Below are 14,178 nucleotides of genomic sequence, written 5' to 3' on the forward strand. Positions count from 1 at the left end.
ACACTCTTGGTGTTAAATGGTCCACAAATGTAACTGAACCTGACGTCAACAGGCTGGTTGGTTGCTGTCAATAGATTAATAGCTAATAGTATCAGTACCAGTTATTCATACAGAGTATTTTTTAAACAAGGACTGCACTGAGGAGAGCCACGATGTGAGAGGGGGGGGGGGGGGGGGGGGGGGGGGGGGAGTCTGGCATCTCTTCCTCAGAGCATCCATTTATTTGTTTTTGTTATCCTTCGCACACGTTGACCTATTTTCCTTGCAGACGTGCTGATGGGATTCCTGATCATGCTCCTGTAACATAGTCATGTTGTGGTGTGATGTGCATGCTGCAATCTGTTATGTTGTAATCTGTTTGGATGTACTTGGGAAGACAAAGATTATTTTATTGCATAAAATAGCGCTGGTTGCATCAGCTGACTGTGCCACTTGGTACACCTGGCAAGATGAGGAAAAATCAGAGTTACATTAACCCATTGTCACTTAGGGCAATAAAGTTAAAAGCAAGTAGTTGTCACATAATTTAGTTTTTCCCACCATTCTGCTTAGAAACATTGTCCTGTTGCATGACCTGTTTTTGGTCAAGCTCTAGCTGACAGATGACCTCAAATTTGAATCTAAAATACTTTGCTAGACAGAGTAGTTCATGACTGATTCAATGCTTGCAAAGTCCCCAGGTCATGTGGCTTCAAAGCAAGCCTTGATCATCACCCCTCCACCACTGTGCTGTTGGTACCAACTGTACAGTTGGTATGAGATGTCTGTGCCCATATGCTGTTTGAGTTTCGCCAGACATGGATATTTCAAATTATGGCCACAAATTTCCACTGTGGTCTTGTCTGTTCAAAGGACATTGTTTTAGAAGTCTTGCAGTTTGTTCAGATGTAGCTTTGCAGTCCTAGCAACCTTTCCAAGCAAGCCACGCTAGATGAGTTCAGATATTTTTTAGTTGTACTATCATGAACTTCAACTTTTAACTGCTAACTGAAACCTGTAGAGCTTGGGGTTTTTTGTCATTTCTCTGAGCACTGCACAGTTTGAGGTTGAGGTGAATGTGCTGGAATATCAACTTTTGGGAAGATTGGCAGTTGTCGTGAATGTTTTCCACTTATGAATAATCGTTTTCACTGTAGAATGATGGACTTCAAATTATTTAGAAATGGTCTTGTATCCCTTCCCAGTTGAATTATGGCTGAAGTCTTTCCTCCTTGGGTTTTTTAACACATGCCTCAATGCTGCAGCAAACCAGGAAACTCACACTTGTTGATGATTAATTAAAGTTCATATGATCAGCAGCACCTGACTGGTACTTACCGTTTTAATTCCTATGGAATCATGTGAAAAATTTCTTCTTCATGACTGTATTAAAAACTTTCCACTCTGAAGAAGGAGAATTAGTGATACTTTTCACATGAGATGCATCCTTCTGAGTACAAATTTCAGTCTTGTCACTGAAACTTAACTAAAATAAGAGGTACATGGCACATAAGATTGTAAATTTAAAAGATTAGAGAATGCCTTAAAGGGAAGAAAATAAAATTGACTTTGGGTGTGAATTATTGTGCATGTTTCCAAACCTATTATATTCAGTTCATGCTGACACCAGTACCGTTTTCCCAATCATTTTGTGAAAGACTGTTCTGATGATTGGCTGGTGATAAACACCACCCACCTAATACAGGGGTTACCAATCTACAATAAATGATAATTTAGCTTCCTACAGCAGGCAGGGTGTAAGCTTACACATCATCAGCATTCCTGAAGTCTTGCCCAGTGCAAAGGTCTATTTACACTGCCATAATAACACAATTGTTCAAATGGGCTGTATGAAATATTAAATGAAACAGGAGATGAATGGAATCCAGTCTGATATGCTTGGTTTCAGAAAGGAAAGAATCGCCTCTCTCGCCTTGTTTATCATATGCAAGAAAAATAAGTCATAATACTTTCCAGCCTATGAGCATATGATGCCGTTGTGTGGTTTCTTGACCCAGGGCACACTGTCAGATGCAATACAGCAAACCTTCTTCTTTGAAATATACCACTCACAATAGAGGTACTAGTGCACTCACAGTAAATTGTTACCCTTTAGGCTAAATTTAATGTTGTTTACTTTGTAATGTAGTGGCTGTATGTACAGATTTTGAAGTTTTACTTATCAGGAGGGACCATGCGTTTACCTGCTGCTCCTTGGCAGGTAGCTCCATGCCCTCCTGGGTTTTAATTGCACCTTAGAACACACATGCATCAACACTACAATGAGCGGGTGGAGGGAGGTTTGGAGTCTTCTCCCACCCCCATTCTCTGCAGCCTGCTGGAGCGGGAGGGCTAGGTGGAGTTGGCCGTCCGACTGCGGTCTGGAGTGTGGGGCCTCCCTGCTGCTACGGAGTCGGGGCGGTCTGCCTCCCCCCACCGCAGGGAAAAGGGTAACACCACCTGGGTCTGGGTGCAGTTCCCCCCTCCAGGGGCAAGGGTACCTAGACCCGGTTTGTAGAGTACGCTTGGGGAGTGTGATCGTGTGTACAGCGTCTCTTTATGTCCGTCTCCACGTTGGTTGAGTGTGGAGTGAGTGCACATGAGAGCGGGGGGGGAATGGATGTTTGTGTCTGTGTGTGCCTGTATGTCTGTGTCTATATGTCAGGTGGGGTATCAGACGCCACCTCTCTGGGGACACCTCAGGCCCTCCAAGGTTTGGAGGCCTATCTCCACCTACCACCACTTCCCCTGCCGGTGGCGGACTCCCTCAGGTGTCGGTGCGTTGGTGGTTCTTTGTGTCTGGGGGTGGGCGTCCAGGTACACACCGGCTCACTCCTTGGCGGCCGCTTATCGGGGCCTGGAGCCTGGGGCTCGCTCGGGCCCCTTCGGGGGTGGGGTCACTCAGGCACAGCTGGCGGCCGGCGGAGCTCACGGGCGCGTCACTGCAACTCCCCCTGGCTTCTGCTCCGCGGCTGCTGAGTGAACCCTCATCTGGGACTCTCCTCAGCTCTTACTGGAACAGTGGCGCGGCTGCCCCTCTGTTGGTCTTCCATGGTTTCTTGTGTTCTGGGGGCCTCTGGATGTCTGGAGTTTTGATCTCCTCCATACCTGCTTCACACCCTGGAGGACGGGGCTGTGGCCCCCCCACACTCCCTAGCAGATCGTTACATGGAGAAACCTTTGGAATACAAGCGCGCTGATCCACACAGGTATGCACACGGGTGTTCACTGCTCGTAGACCCAAATTACACCTTTCTTGGCTGCTACCTCGAAGCACATCTGTCCTGCGTGCTGCACAACAACATTGAATATTTAGTATTTACTGCTGTTTACAGTTAGCTAGATTAATGCGATGGTGTTGTGTTTAGTATGTTGCTTTGTTTCTTTTTTTTTTGTCTTTTTTTGCTTGTTTTCTATTCTTCTCTCAACAGGAGATCCAGGAGATTTTTATTTTTTTTCTTCCCCCCTTTCTCACTGTCCCTCTCCCCTTCTGTTTTTCCTTTCCTTCCTCTTTCTTTCTCCCTTTCCTATCTCTCACTCATGTCTGTCCCGTCTGTAACATCTGAAAATAAAATATAATAAATAATAAAAACAAAGATCGACCAAATGGACCAATACGGCAATGCCACGATGATCCATTTGGCAAAGTAAATCCATTGGGTATCCTTGTTGGTCTTCAGACAACAATTCTGATGGCTAAAGAACCAAATGGGACAGGCGAAAAAAAAAAAAAAAAAAAAAAAAAAAAAGACGTTTTACTTACCTCGGGTTTAACACAAATGTAGCACTTCTGTTTTTTTTTTCACACAGAGTAGTGATTGCATACCATGCTATAAAAGCACATAATTCCTTTGCAGTACATTTCAGTTTTGATTAGAAAACACCCCATGGTGGTGTCTTGCAGGTCTGTCATGGGCTTCTTACTTTAGATTATTTTTATATAAGCCTTGATAAAGCATGGCAAGCTCAGACGTGCAAGAGTCTCAAAATATTGCCAAATACTATGAACACCTTAGATACCAAGGCATCCAGATGTAGTTTTTCTGCAGGGCATCAAACCGGGAACTTGATCCAACAGCACAAAGCTGAACAATGCAGAAAAAGGGTGTATTTTAGTCCCCTCTGTTTTTGTCAAGCAGGAGAAAATCTCTGTATACTTTTTGATGTATAGGTATGCATGGCTTTTACGCTCAAACTATTATAACATTGCTAACCTAAACCTGTGTAAGTACTGACAGGTGACTGCAATATGTGGTATACTGTGGTATACCACAGTACTAGCAGATATTTACATTCAAGTTCTCTGTGTTTTTCTGCAAAACTCTTCCATTGTAATGCCCCAAAATAGTTGTGTAAATGTCACTCCAAATCCTTATATTGCCTGCCATTACTCAACATCTCCCCATGAGGTTGAATGATTATGGATAGTTTTACAATATTATGCTAAGCCAGGCAATATGTCACGTAATATACAAAACACCAGTGTGCGCCAAGCAAAAACCATGTTATTGTCCAGCTGTGGTCAGAGAGTCGGCTTCCCATGAAACAAGGCTCCAGGGGCCAAATGTTGCCGGATTTGTGGCCAGGGCCACACTGCAGTTTAGCCATCACGTGTCACAGATCTGCCTCGTCCCCCGATGGTGGAACAATGAATGTGTCCAGGACTAGGCTGAAAGAGAAAGCTTCCTGAGGTCAGATGAGTATAATGCACTAGCTGGCTTTGAAATAAAACTGGTTTGTTTTTCTTAAAAGAAGGTTGAGGTTTTGGGGTTTCAGTCCATCACCCCCACACAACACCACCTCCACTCCTCTCCATTTGTTACAATGGAAGCATTATGACTTATGTATTTTGACCTTTTTGATCTTAACACGAGATGGTGATTGGCACAAAACTTGTTTCATCATAACTGGAGCTCTGGTTTGGCCCACTTAAATGTCAGCTATGTATAAACTGTGAACATAGTGCTTTTGTTAAAAAAATTAAAGCAGTCATGAAACACTACATGTATAAAGTCTCATTTATACCATGGAGCCAGTTTTAACACTGTCTGTGAGGCTGGATTTAATGAATAAGTGTTAAAAGGTTTTTAGAGCATGTGTAGCAGCATCTTGTGCCAAAACAGAATGTGATGTCACTAAGTTGGTTTGTTGGTTGCTACTGATAGACTTATAAAAGTTTAAGTTAGCTAACTAGTGACAGAACCAATAAATAAGTGGAAAACAAGGAGACTGAAAGTATAAAATGGTCTAAAGGAACTGTCGCTGACTGCAACAATGAGTTTTATGTTTAAAAAAAACAAAACAAGGATATACTGTCACTTTCACTCTCTGTCTCTTAAGCAGTAAGTGGTTCTTTAATGTTGGTTAGCGGCACCTAGCCACTAATTCTCCTGTTAGCCATAATGTTAGGGTTTGTAGAGCACTTCATAAATGAGGACTGCATAAAAGAGAGCCCATTGTGTCAGGTCCACTGGTTGTTCACAGGACCAACAAGCCAGATGGCGACAAGCTGGAGACCGACACTGTCCCCTCAGTTTACAGACTGGGCGGTGCTATAAGTTGACAGAGCAGAAGTGATCAATGCTTATTCAATAAACGAATCTGTTTTCACATCCAAACAGTTTACAACTGTCTGGTGAATCACCGGCGCACCTGAATCAAGTGCCCTAAAACCCCTAACATTATGGCTAACAGGTGAATTTTCCTGTTTCTGTGCAGCTAGCCAGCAACAAAGAACCACTTACTGTTTAAAAGACAGGGTGAAAGTGAAGAATAACTTGTTGTTATTGTTGTTGTTGTGGTTGGGGTTATCAAAAAACTCCTTGTTGGACCCAGGGGCAGTACAAATGTGACCAGCTTATACTGATTTTTAGTTAGTTAGTTATTGGTTCTGTCACTAGTTAGCTAGGATAAATTAAAGTAAATCTATTTGAAGCAACCAACCCAGTGACGTCACATTCTTTGGCACAAGATGGTGCTACAAATGCTCTAAAAACTTTAACTTTAAACATTTATTTATGAAATCTTGTTCCACAGACAGTGTTAAATCTACAACAGATTTTTAGAGTAGGACTCTGTGGTCTAAATTAGCTTTTATACATGTAGTGCTTCATGTCCAGTTTAAGAATATTGCATAGAATAAACATTGAATATAAAAAATGTTTTTCATTATTTTTTCATCAACAGTAATTTAACTGCCACTGAAAAAAAGTTACAGAGCTGCTTCAGTCTTCAGAAACAGCATGGCCCAAAAAAAGAAAACAGAGTCATCTTATTTTATAAGGTCTAACCTATACTGAAGGCGGTGGCAGAAAACGGAAGACATTATGAACAAAAAGTTTATCTTTTGTCACACACAGAGATTATGCAAAGTGTAAATGTACTCTCCTAACCTAGAGATAGCCAGGATCCAAAAATAGTTAAAGCTCATTGGGTGTAATGGTCAGCAATGGTCAGTAATGGCCAGTGGTTTGGCCCAATCTGCTCCTTGTTACACAGCTCTTCCTGTCCACACACATACTGTATAATAAAGACTTCCTCAACAGGCTGGAAACCACTCCATTCTCAACAACAGTCTTGAGGTCCGCTTTCTCTCCTTACCCCCCTCCCCATCTCATTCTTTCTTTGATTCTTGCTTTCTCTCAGCCTTTCCCATCTCTATCGCGCTCTTTCCTTCTACATACTGACCTTCCCAGGCTGGCCTGAGTCTTTATATTTCAGGCTTTGAGGCTACATCTGAAACAAAAGCAAAATTATGGGTCTGGTTTGGCTTGGGGAGAGCGCAGTGACCCCGGCATGCGGTTTTCTTAGGCCAGACCAGAGAGAGGTGAGGTGGGGAGAAGAATTTGTGTGAATCTAGCTGTGTATTTGAAGAAACCCCTAACCACACCTAATTTGAATGTGTCATTTGCAGGAGGGGGGGCGATCTAAACTTGGGCTAGCCAGTGATAGACTAAAATCCACATACTACAGAAGGCACCCCTTGTTTTACCTTCTGTGTTAAGAGGTTTTCCGAGGGGCCATAGTCCGGAGAGAAAACATACAAATTATCACCTCATAAATATGCTCCCCTCTTCGCCGTTTATCCAATACATCATTTTTTACATTTCCATTATTTCTTTCATGTTGCTTTGGGCCATCAACCTGAAATAGCAAAGCATAATCTGAATGCTTTTATTGTCAAACTGTCACATGTTCAAGCATTCACTCATACAGTTTGTGTTTTTAGAAGATTATCAATACAAATTTTGAAGTAACAAAGAAAATGCTTTAATGCTAGCATCTCATTGTTTGTATTCATGAAGAAGAGGTGTAGCAATGAGAAAGATTTAAAAAGACATATTTTAAGACCATACACAGATGGATCACCCTAAAGCAAAACAATCGGTGAATAAAGCTCACAGTTTCATCCTGTGTCTCTGAGAGTTTCCTACAGTGGGTCTGCATCGTACTGTGTGGTCTTGAACCCTATTTAGACCTAGTGGGTGACCACTGTACAATTAGGTATTCCATGTTTCACAGCAGCAGCAGAAAGTGGAATTCCTGTCAATGGAGGAGACCTTCTCATGTTTACTGCTCACATATTCCTCCTACGATCCATGGCAGTGCACCCAAGCCGGCTTATGGTTGATTGTAACACTCAGTATGAAAGAGACAGAATTTGAAAACCCCATAAGACACTGTGTTTATCTAACTGTAGAGCCTCGAAGGGAAGATCTTACTACATGCAAGGATGAAAGTTGACGCCCCATGTGGCAATTCGAGAACAGGCAGCTTGACAGTGTTTGACATAACTAATTCAAGGATGACGCGGGTTCATGTGATAGGGAGAAATCATCATTTTGTCCTTTTTTTTCTTTAAGTTGTATACATATAATGAGAGCAACGCAACACGCAGTCATCAGCGTTTCTCATTTGTCTACATTTCAAGACAAACCTCATGTAAGCTTATCTTGAAGTTTTATTTCTAAGCTAAAAATAAACTAGAATCAACAATCCGGAGAAGATTTCACCAAACAATCACACAGTCTTGAAGTATTTCTGTTTGAACTTTTGCGGAGAAGTCAGTTGCCACGGAATACAGTTGCCAAGTATTCCGTTTGTTTACTGGTTTAAGTCAGTGACTGTTGATAGATGACAGTCACTGACAGCTCTAGACATCTCCTAAGACAGACCAGATAGTCTTGATTCTTTGCAAAGAATCAAAGAATCAAACTGCAATTTGGGGAAAATGTATAACAATGGGGAGAAATCACATTATGGTTTTCATCCATTGAGCCAAACAGTGCCATGCGTCATTCGTAATGGTGGAAAGGCGACTTAAAACATCAAAGTATAAAAGCAGGACTTGATCCATGACAGTTTTCAGAAAAAAAAAACAGAAAAAAAGCCACAGCTTTGGATTCATATGCTTAAATCATTATAGAGTAAGACCCCTTACCACTGCAAGCGTGCTCTAATGAGAAATCTCTCCATGCTGCTTGCTTGCTGAGTGGTGTTGTTGGGAGGTTTGATGACAGACCCTTGTGTGAACAACTGTAGCTTCATCACCGTTACATCCTTGAGATTAAGCTGTATAAGCAGCAATGACCTCTTAGTAGAACCCAAACAAATGCAATGGCTTTTTAAAATCTATAAGAAAGGGCCCTTCTCACTTTTTATCATGATTGCCACAAACTTACTTCATTTCAGAACAAAGCTGGCATCCATAAATTGTAGGGTTGGTCGATTGGGCATGAGCTCTTGGAGAGCAAAGAATCTAAAATCTACATACTTATACTTAAGTGATGAGAAACAGTCACAGACTAATGAGCTCATATGTTATTGCAAATCCTTGGAGATCACAATTTCAGGAAGGTGAATATAGAAAGCCTATCCTGCAAAAAAAGAAGAGCCAAGCAACTGGACAGATTAATTTTTCTTAGGTTTATCTGTCAACTAAAGATAGATTAGTCTTTGTCATAAAGACAAGGCATTTCAAAAGCAGAGAATAGGAATCGTGCCATTATTGAGACTTAGGAGGTAATGAGCCAAATCTTGGCAGCACCACCATTAATCAGTTTGAGGAGGCTTCCCACTATAAAAGATAAACTGGTATGTAGCCATCTTCGACCAGACTCACAACAAACATGAATTGGACTAGATTTGTTCAGTCAGTGCCATCATTGCATAAATGTAGTAAAGACCAAGAGATTTGTTGATTTTCACTTCTCAAATGGCGTTTACTATTAGTCAGTTAAAATCTTAAGACATTATTTTAACATCCTTTATTTGATCCAAGAAACATTCCTTCAAAAGAGCCTTAAACAATTCAATTCATTTTTGTTCATATAGCACCAAATGACAACAACAATCACGTGAAGGTGCTTAATATTGTAAGGTAAAGACGATAATGATGATAATAACAGTGTTCCTTCCTTTGGTAAAGGAACTTGTTCTTGTAAATTTAAAATGTTTCTTTTCGGCTTCACTCTCAGCAGGTGCACGGTTTCCTGTTGTCCAGCTGTTTGGCCATGGTGTTCAAAATGGTGAGTGGTAGAGATTGCCAGCTCTACCCTCTTCCCACACTTGGTTCCTGTGCAACTGGGCAGAATGTGCTCTAGTCAAAGGTCTGTGTGTGGTCCATGGAGCTCCCACGGCAGCTCAGTGTTGCCCAAAAGAAAGCCAAAGCCAAATCCACAATCTATGTAAAATTGCAATAATATTTCTTCAAATCTGGAAAATCATATTTAGAAAAGTATACAAAAGGACCTCTAGCTCCCTGGTCACCCTGGTCTGGTCAGCTATCGTTGCTGAAGTCACATTTTTTGCGACTTGAAAACTTTTGACATGATACAGAGTCTAATGGAACTGAGAAAGAAAATAATAATAACAATAAATAATCTTTTCTTTTCTCTATATTTTTGAAGTAATAATGAATGCTAGGACAGAACGATAGAACAAAATGTCATGGCATTTTCTAAGCTTAAATACTTTGCCCCTATTGTCATGTATCAAAGGACAGTGCAAAGCCTGCTTCTTTATCTTGTGCGTTCTCCAGCACACAGCGTGTCTGCTCTTAATTGTGGTAGGCGGAACATCAACAAGACTCATTCTATTCTTCATTTAATCCCACAGACACACCAGAAAACAGCTACAGTAGTTTCTGCAAGCTACATTTTCCACGGGAAACGGCCACAAGCCCAAAAAAGCAAAGCGCAGTGTCATCACCCAGGAATCCAAGAAATACCAGAAAGTCTGAGTTTTATTACAAAAATCATCTATGAGCACAAACAAATGTGGAGCACAAACATGCCTATTAATTGAGAAGGCAGATGGTCCTGTTGCGGGTGGGACGCAGTGAGCAGGGACTGTGGAAAACAAAGCATCCTTGGTGACCACGACCTTCCATTTCTGTCGCTCCAACTGGGAGACAGGGTCTGAGGTTGAAACCCACAAGAGTTGAACAGAATTTGCCAGTGTTGCCTCAGCAAGACACACAGACAGACCAATTCACAGGAACAAGTTGTATTGGGTTTCCGGGGGGACTGTTGTTTATCCACTTCATCATCAGTGTTGTGTTTTCGATTCTGTTTTTTTCCTTGATAGCTTTGGGCTTGAATTCACTTCCACTCTGACCTAAAATCCCCAGTGCAAAAGGAAAATTCACAAAATCAAGTTTTTAGTAGTAATATTGAAACAAGTAGACTCTGGAAGTTACAAGCAAAGCAATTATCAAAAGCTCATTTGTCTGTAGCCTTCCATAATTTGGGGAATTCCACTGGGTGCTTGATTTAGACAACACATATAAAATAGTTTTCTTTAGGGTGGGATCATACTGACGCATCCCAAGAAACAAAATTCCCCCTAAAGATGTCTTTTCTCCCAGACATAGTAACTGGATCCTCTGTTTAATAGTTTGCCGTAGCAGGGGACTGACAGAGTGGTTTCCATTCCGCTGGGCTGTAACCGATTGTCCCAGTGACCACAACAAAGGATAAAAAAGGAAGGAGGGTGAGTGGATAGAGAATAACTCAGGGCTTAGTGTGGACTTGAGAATCCTGAGATCAATGACTCAATGGCTTCCAGAGTCTCCTCCAGCTTTTAATCCTCAGCACAGTATCTGTAAGTCAAGGCTGCGTGATACAAGTATAGCATAATCATATGCACAGGATGTGGTGTCCTACCAGTCAATCTGGCATTTCAAAATGTTACACAAAGATGCGGGAATCAATGAAGCTTGACCTATTTAATTCATCCAGATATGAGTTTAAACCAAGGAAGAGACATCACCACAGTGGGCTACCAACAGTGCACTCCATATGTCAAATAAGTGGCATTCAGCCCTGCTTTGTGGGGTTGGGTGCTCACACGGGTGACTTTGAAGGCAACAGACAATTTATTTAAGTGTGTGTTGATGGAGCAGTGTTACCTTCGCAGACTTCCTCTCCAGACGTCCATGGGTAACCATTAACCAAGCCTACTTTCTGTGACCTTCTACCACTACAAGACATATTATGATGGACTTCCTCATCACTCTGAATTTACAAAGGGTGATAAAAAAAAAAAATTACGACAATATTAATTATTGTTGGCAATTGTGTGCTACATTAAGCCACACAGAAAAGCTCCATGCCAGGGTGCCAGAGTCAAAGACACTCATTAATATCACAGATGACCTTTTTTTCCTTGTGGTTTATGGAACTCTAAATCACTTGCCTAGTCATGCACAAAGTAAAGCAGAGCACTAAGTAGGCAGAGATGCAGTAATGTTAAAAGGAAAGCAGGCAAACACATTTTGACTGTCATCAAATTAAAAATACGCCTTTTGATGCCCTAAGTCCTTTTACCCACGATGGTGTCTTTGAACAATTGGATAATTAATTCTCTAAATCTCTCTTCTTAAAATCTGAGTGTATACAGAGACAGTGGTTTAGGAACAATGACATACAGATGTGCTCTGGAAGACTGAGCTTTGCTATTATAAACCCATAAATAGTATTTCTATCAAAACTTATTTTTTTCCCTCGCTCAGCTCCAGCACAAACAATTGTGGATTTTAAACTGTATGACAGCAGCTAATATATTCTTCCCTTCTCTTTTTCAGATTAATATTGTTTCAGAATGAGTTTGGCAGGAGGCTCATTATATTTAAATCTGTTTTACACTTTAGCATTATGATTATGGCAATTTGAAGTCTAGAGGTTTTAATACATTTTGTAAATAAGCGGTGACCCAAGTCATATAGATCAGGGGTGTCAAACCTAAGGCCTGCGGGCCAGAATCGGACTGCCAAAGACTCGAATCTGGCCCATTGGTCAACTTTAATAAATATGGGCATAAAGTTTGGACTTTTAAATGTATTTTCATAAGTTTTAAGGTTTTTCCTGCTCATTAAGACCTCCCCCATGGCCATTTATACTGCACTAAAGTAAATAAGAAATAGATATGCAGAACAGTTAAATGACAGAAAGTTCATGTTTTTTCACCAATTACTATAGAAATCCGTGTATTTTACAGAGTAACAAAACAAAAAAAGAAAGTACACATTCTGTCAGTTAACAAAAATGTTGTGTTTTATAATCACAGGACAGTCTAAACAATGAGCAAACAGAATCTTTTCTGTAATTTTACACATTTATTCCTTGTGTTAGTTTGGTGTATTAAAAGTGTTTTAGTGATAAAATAATGGCTATGGTTCTGATCATGGCAAGTGCGTCATAGTCAGAAGTATAAAGTGAATTCCCAGCCATTGCATACATGACACCTAAATGCAAAACATACAGTACGTATTGGTCTCAGATGAAAATGAAAATTCCGCTGATAATTTCATATGTTTACAGAGTAAACCCTTCGTGTTTTATGTTCACTATCTGCTCACTGCTTAGAGACCCAGAGGCATCTGAGAAAGTGAGAAGTGTCCACTGAGGGGTGACAGTTGGGTGTATGTGCTTAGTCACAGACAAAACAAGACCTTAGCAGACACTGAAAACTCACAGCTCATTTTCAGATACAATGAAAGCTCAAACATTTGAGGTCTGAAGGCTCTGAGATCATGCTCATTAGTATATAGATATAGCCCTCAAAGGTCAAGCACATAGCTGAGCGCTGGAAAGTGAAGACAGCTATAGTTAATGATGTAAGTTTAATATGGGACTGGAATTCTTTTAAAATCCTTGTTTTGCATTGTATTCAGCAGAGCAATTGGAATAACATGTCTATTATGGTGCATTTTCTGAAAATACACAAGTTTCTATTAACCCTCTGTGTAAAATGTAAATAACAACAGAAATATTAACAGAACACAGTTATTTGCAAATATTATAAACCAGTATTTTATTCAAATAGAACATATGTGATAACATTTCAAATGTTTAAACTGAAACATTTTCTTTTTTTTAGTGAAAAGCATAATAAACATTTCTTTTAATTTGATGGCATCAACACATCTCAAAAAAGCTGTGACGGGACCAATAAAAGGCTTGAAAAGTAAGTGGTACCAAAAAGAGACAGCTAGAGGAACACTTTGCAACTCATTAGATTAATTAGAGTGATTGGGTATTACAAATTTCCCACGTGTGGGACTAATAAAAGTTATCTTATCTTATCTTATCTTAAAACCATCTTAGACAGGCAGAGTTTCTCAGACTTAAAGGTTGGCAGAGGTTCACCAATCTGCAAAACTGTCTACAACAGTTTCTCAATTTTAGAATAATATCTGATCAATGAGAAATTATATCATCAAAAGATTCAGTCTCTGGCGGAATCTCTGTGTGCCAGAGACAAGGCCAAAACTCAATATTAGATGCCCGTGAGCTTTGAAAATCATTCCATGGGCTCAAGAACAATTCCAAAAATCCTTCTCTATCACAGTTCAGTGTGTTATCCATAAATGCAGGTTAAAGCTTTATCGCATAAAGAAAAAGCAATATGTGGACATAATCCAGAAACACAGCTGTCTGCCCTGGGCCAAAGCACATTTACAGCAGCCTGAGGCAAAATGAAAATTTCTTCTATGGTCGGGTGAATTGAAATTAGAAATTTTCTTTCAAAACATGAACGCCACACCCGCAAAACTAAAGAGAAGAGGAGCCACCCGCTGTCATTTTCAATTAAATTCAATTGTATTTGTATACAATGTTTAAATAAGTAACAAACAATTTGAATAAGCGCTATAGAATTTATAGTATAGAATCAAAACAACAGTTACACTTTTCACAT

Source organism: Rhamphochromis longiceps, linkage group LG7, assembly GCF_057381845.1.
Source record: "Rhamphochromis longiceps isolate RC_006_pf linkage group LG7, R_longiceps_female_GT1.1, whole genome shotgun sequence".
NCBI lineage: Eukaryota > Metazoa > Chordata > Actinopteri > Cichliformes > Cichlidae > Rhamphochromis > Rhamphochromis longiceps.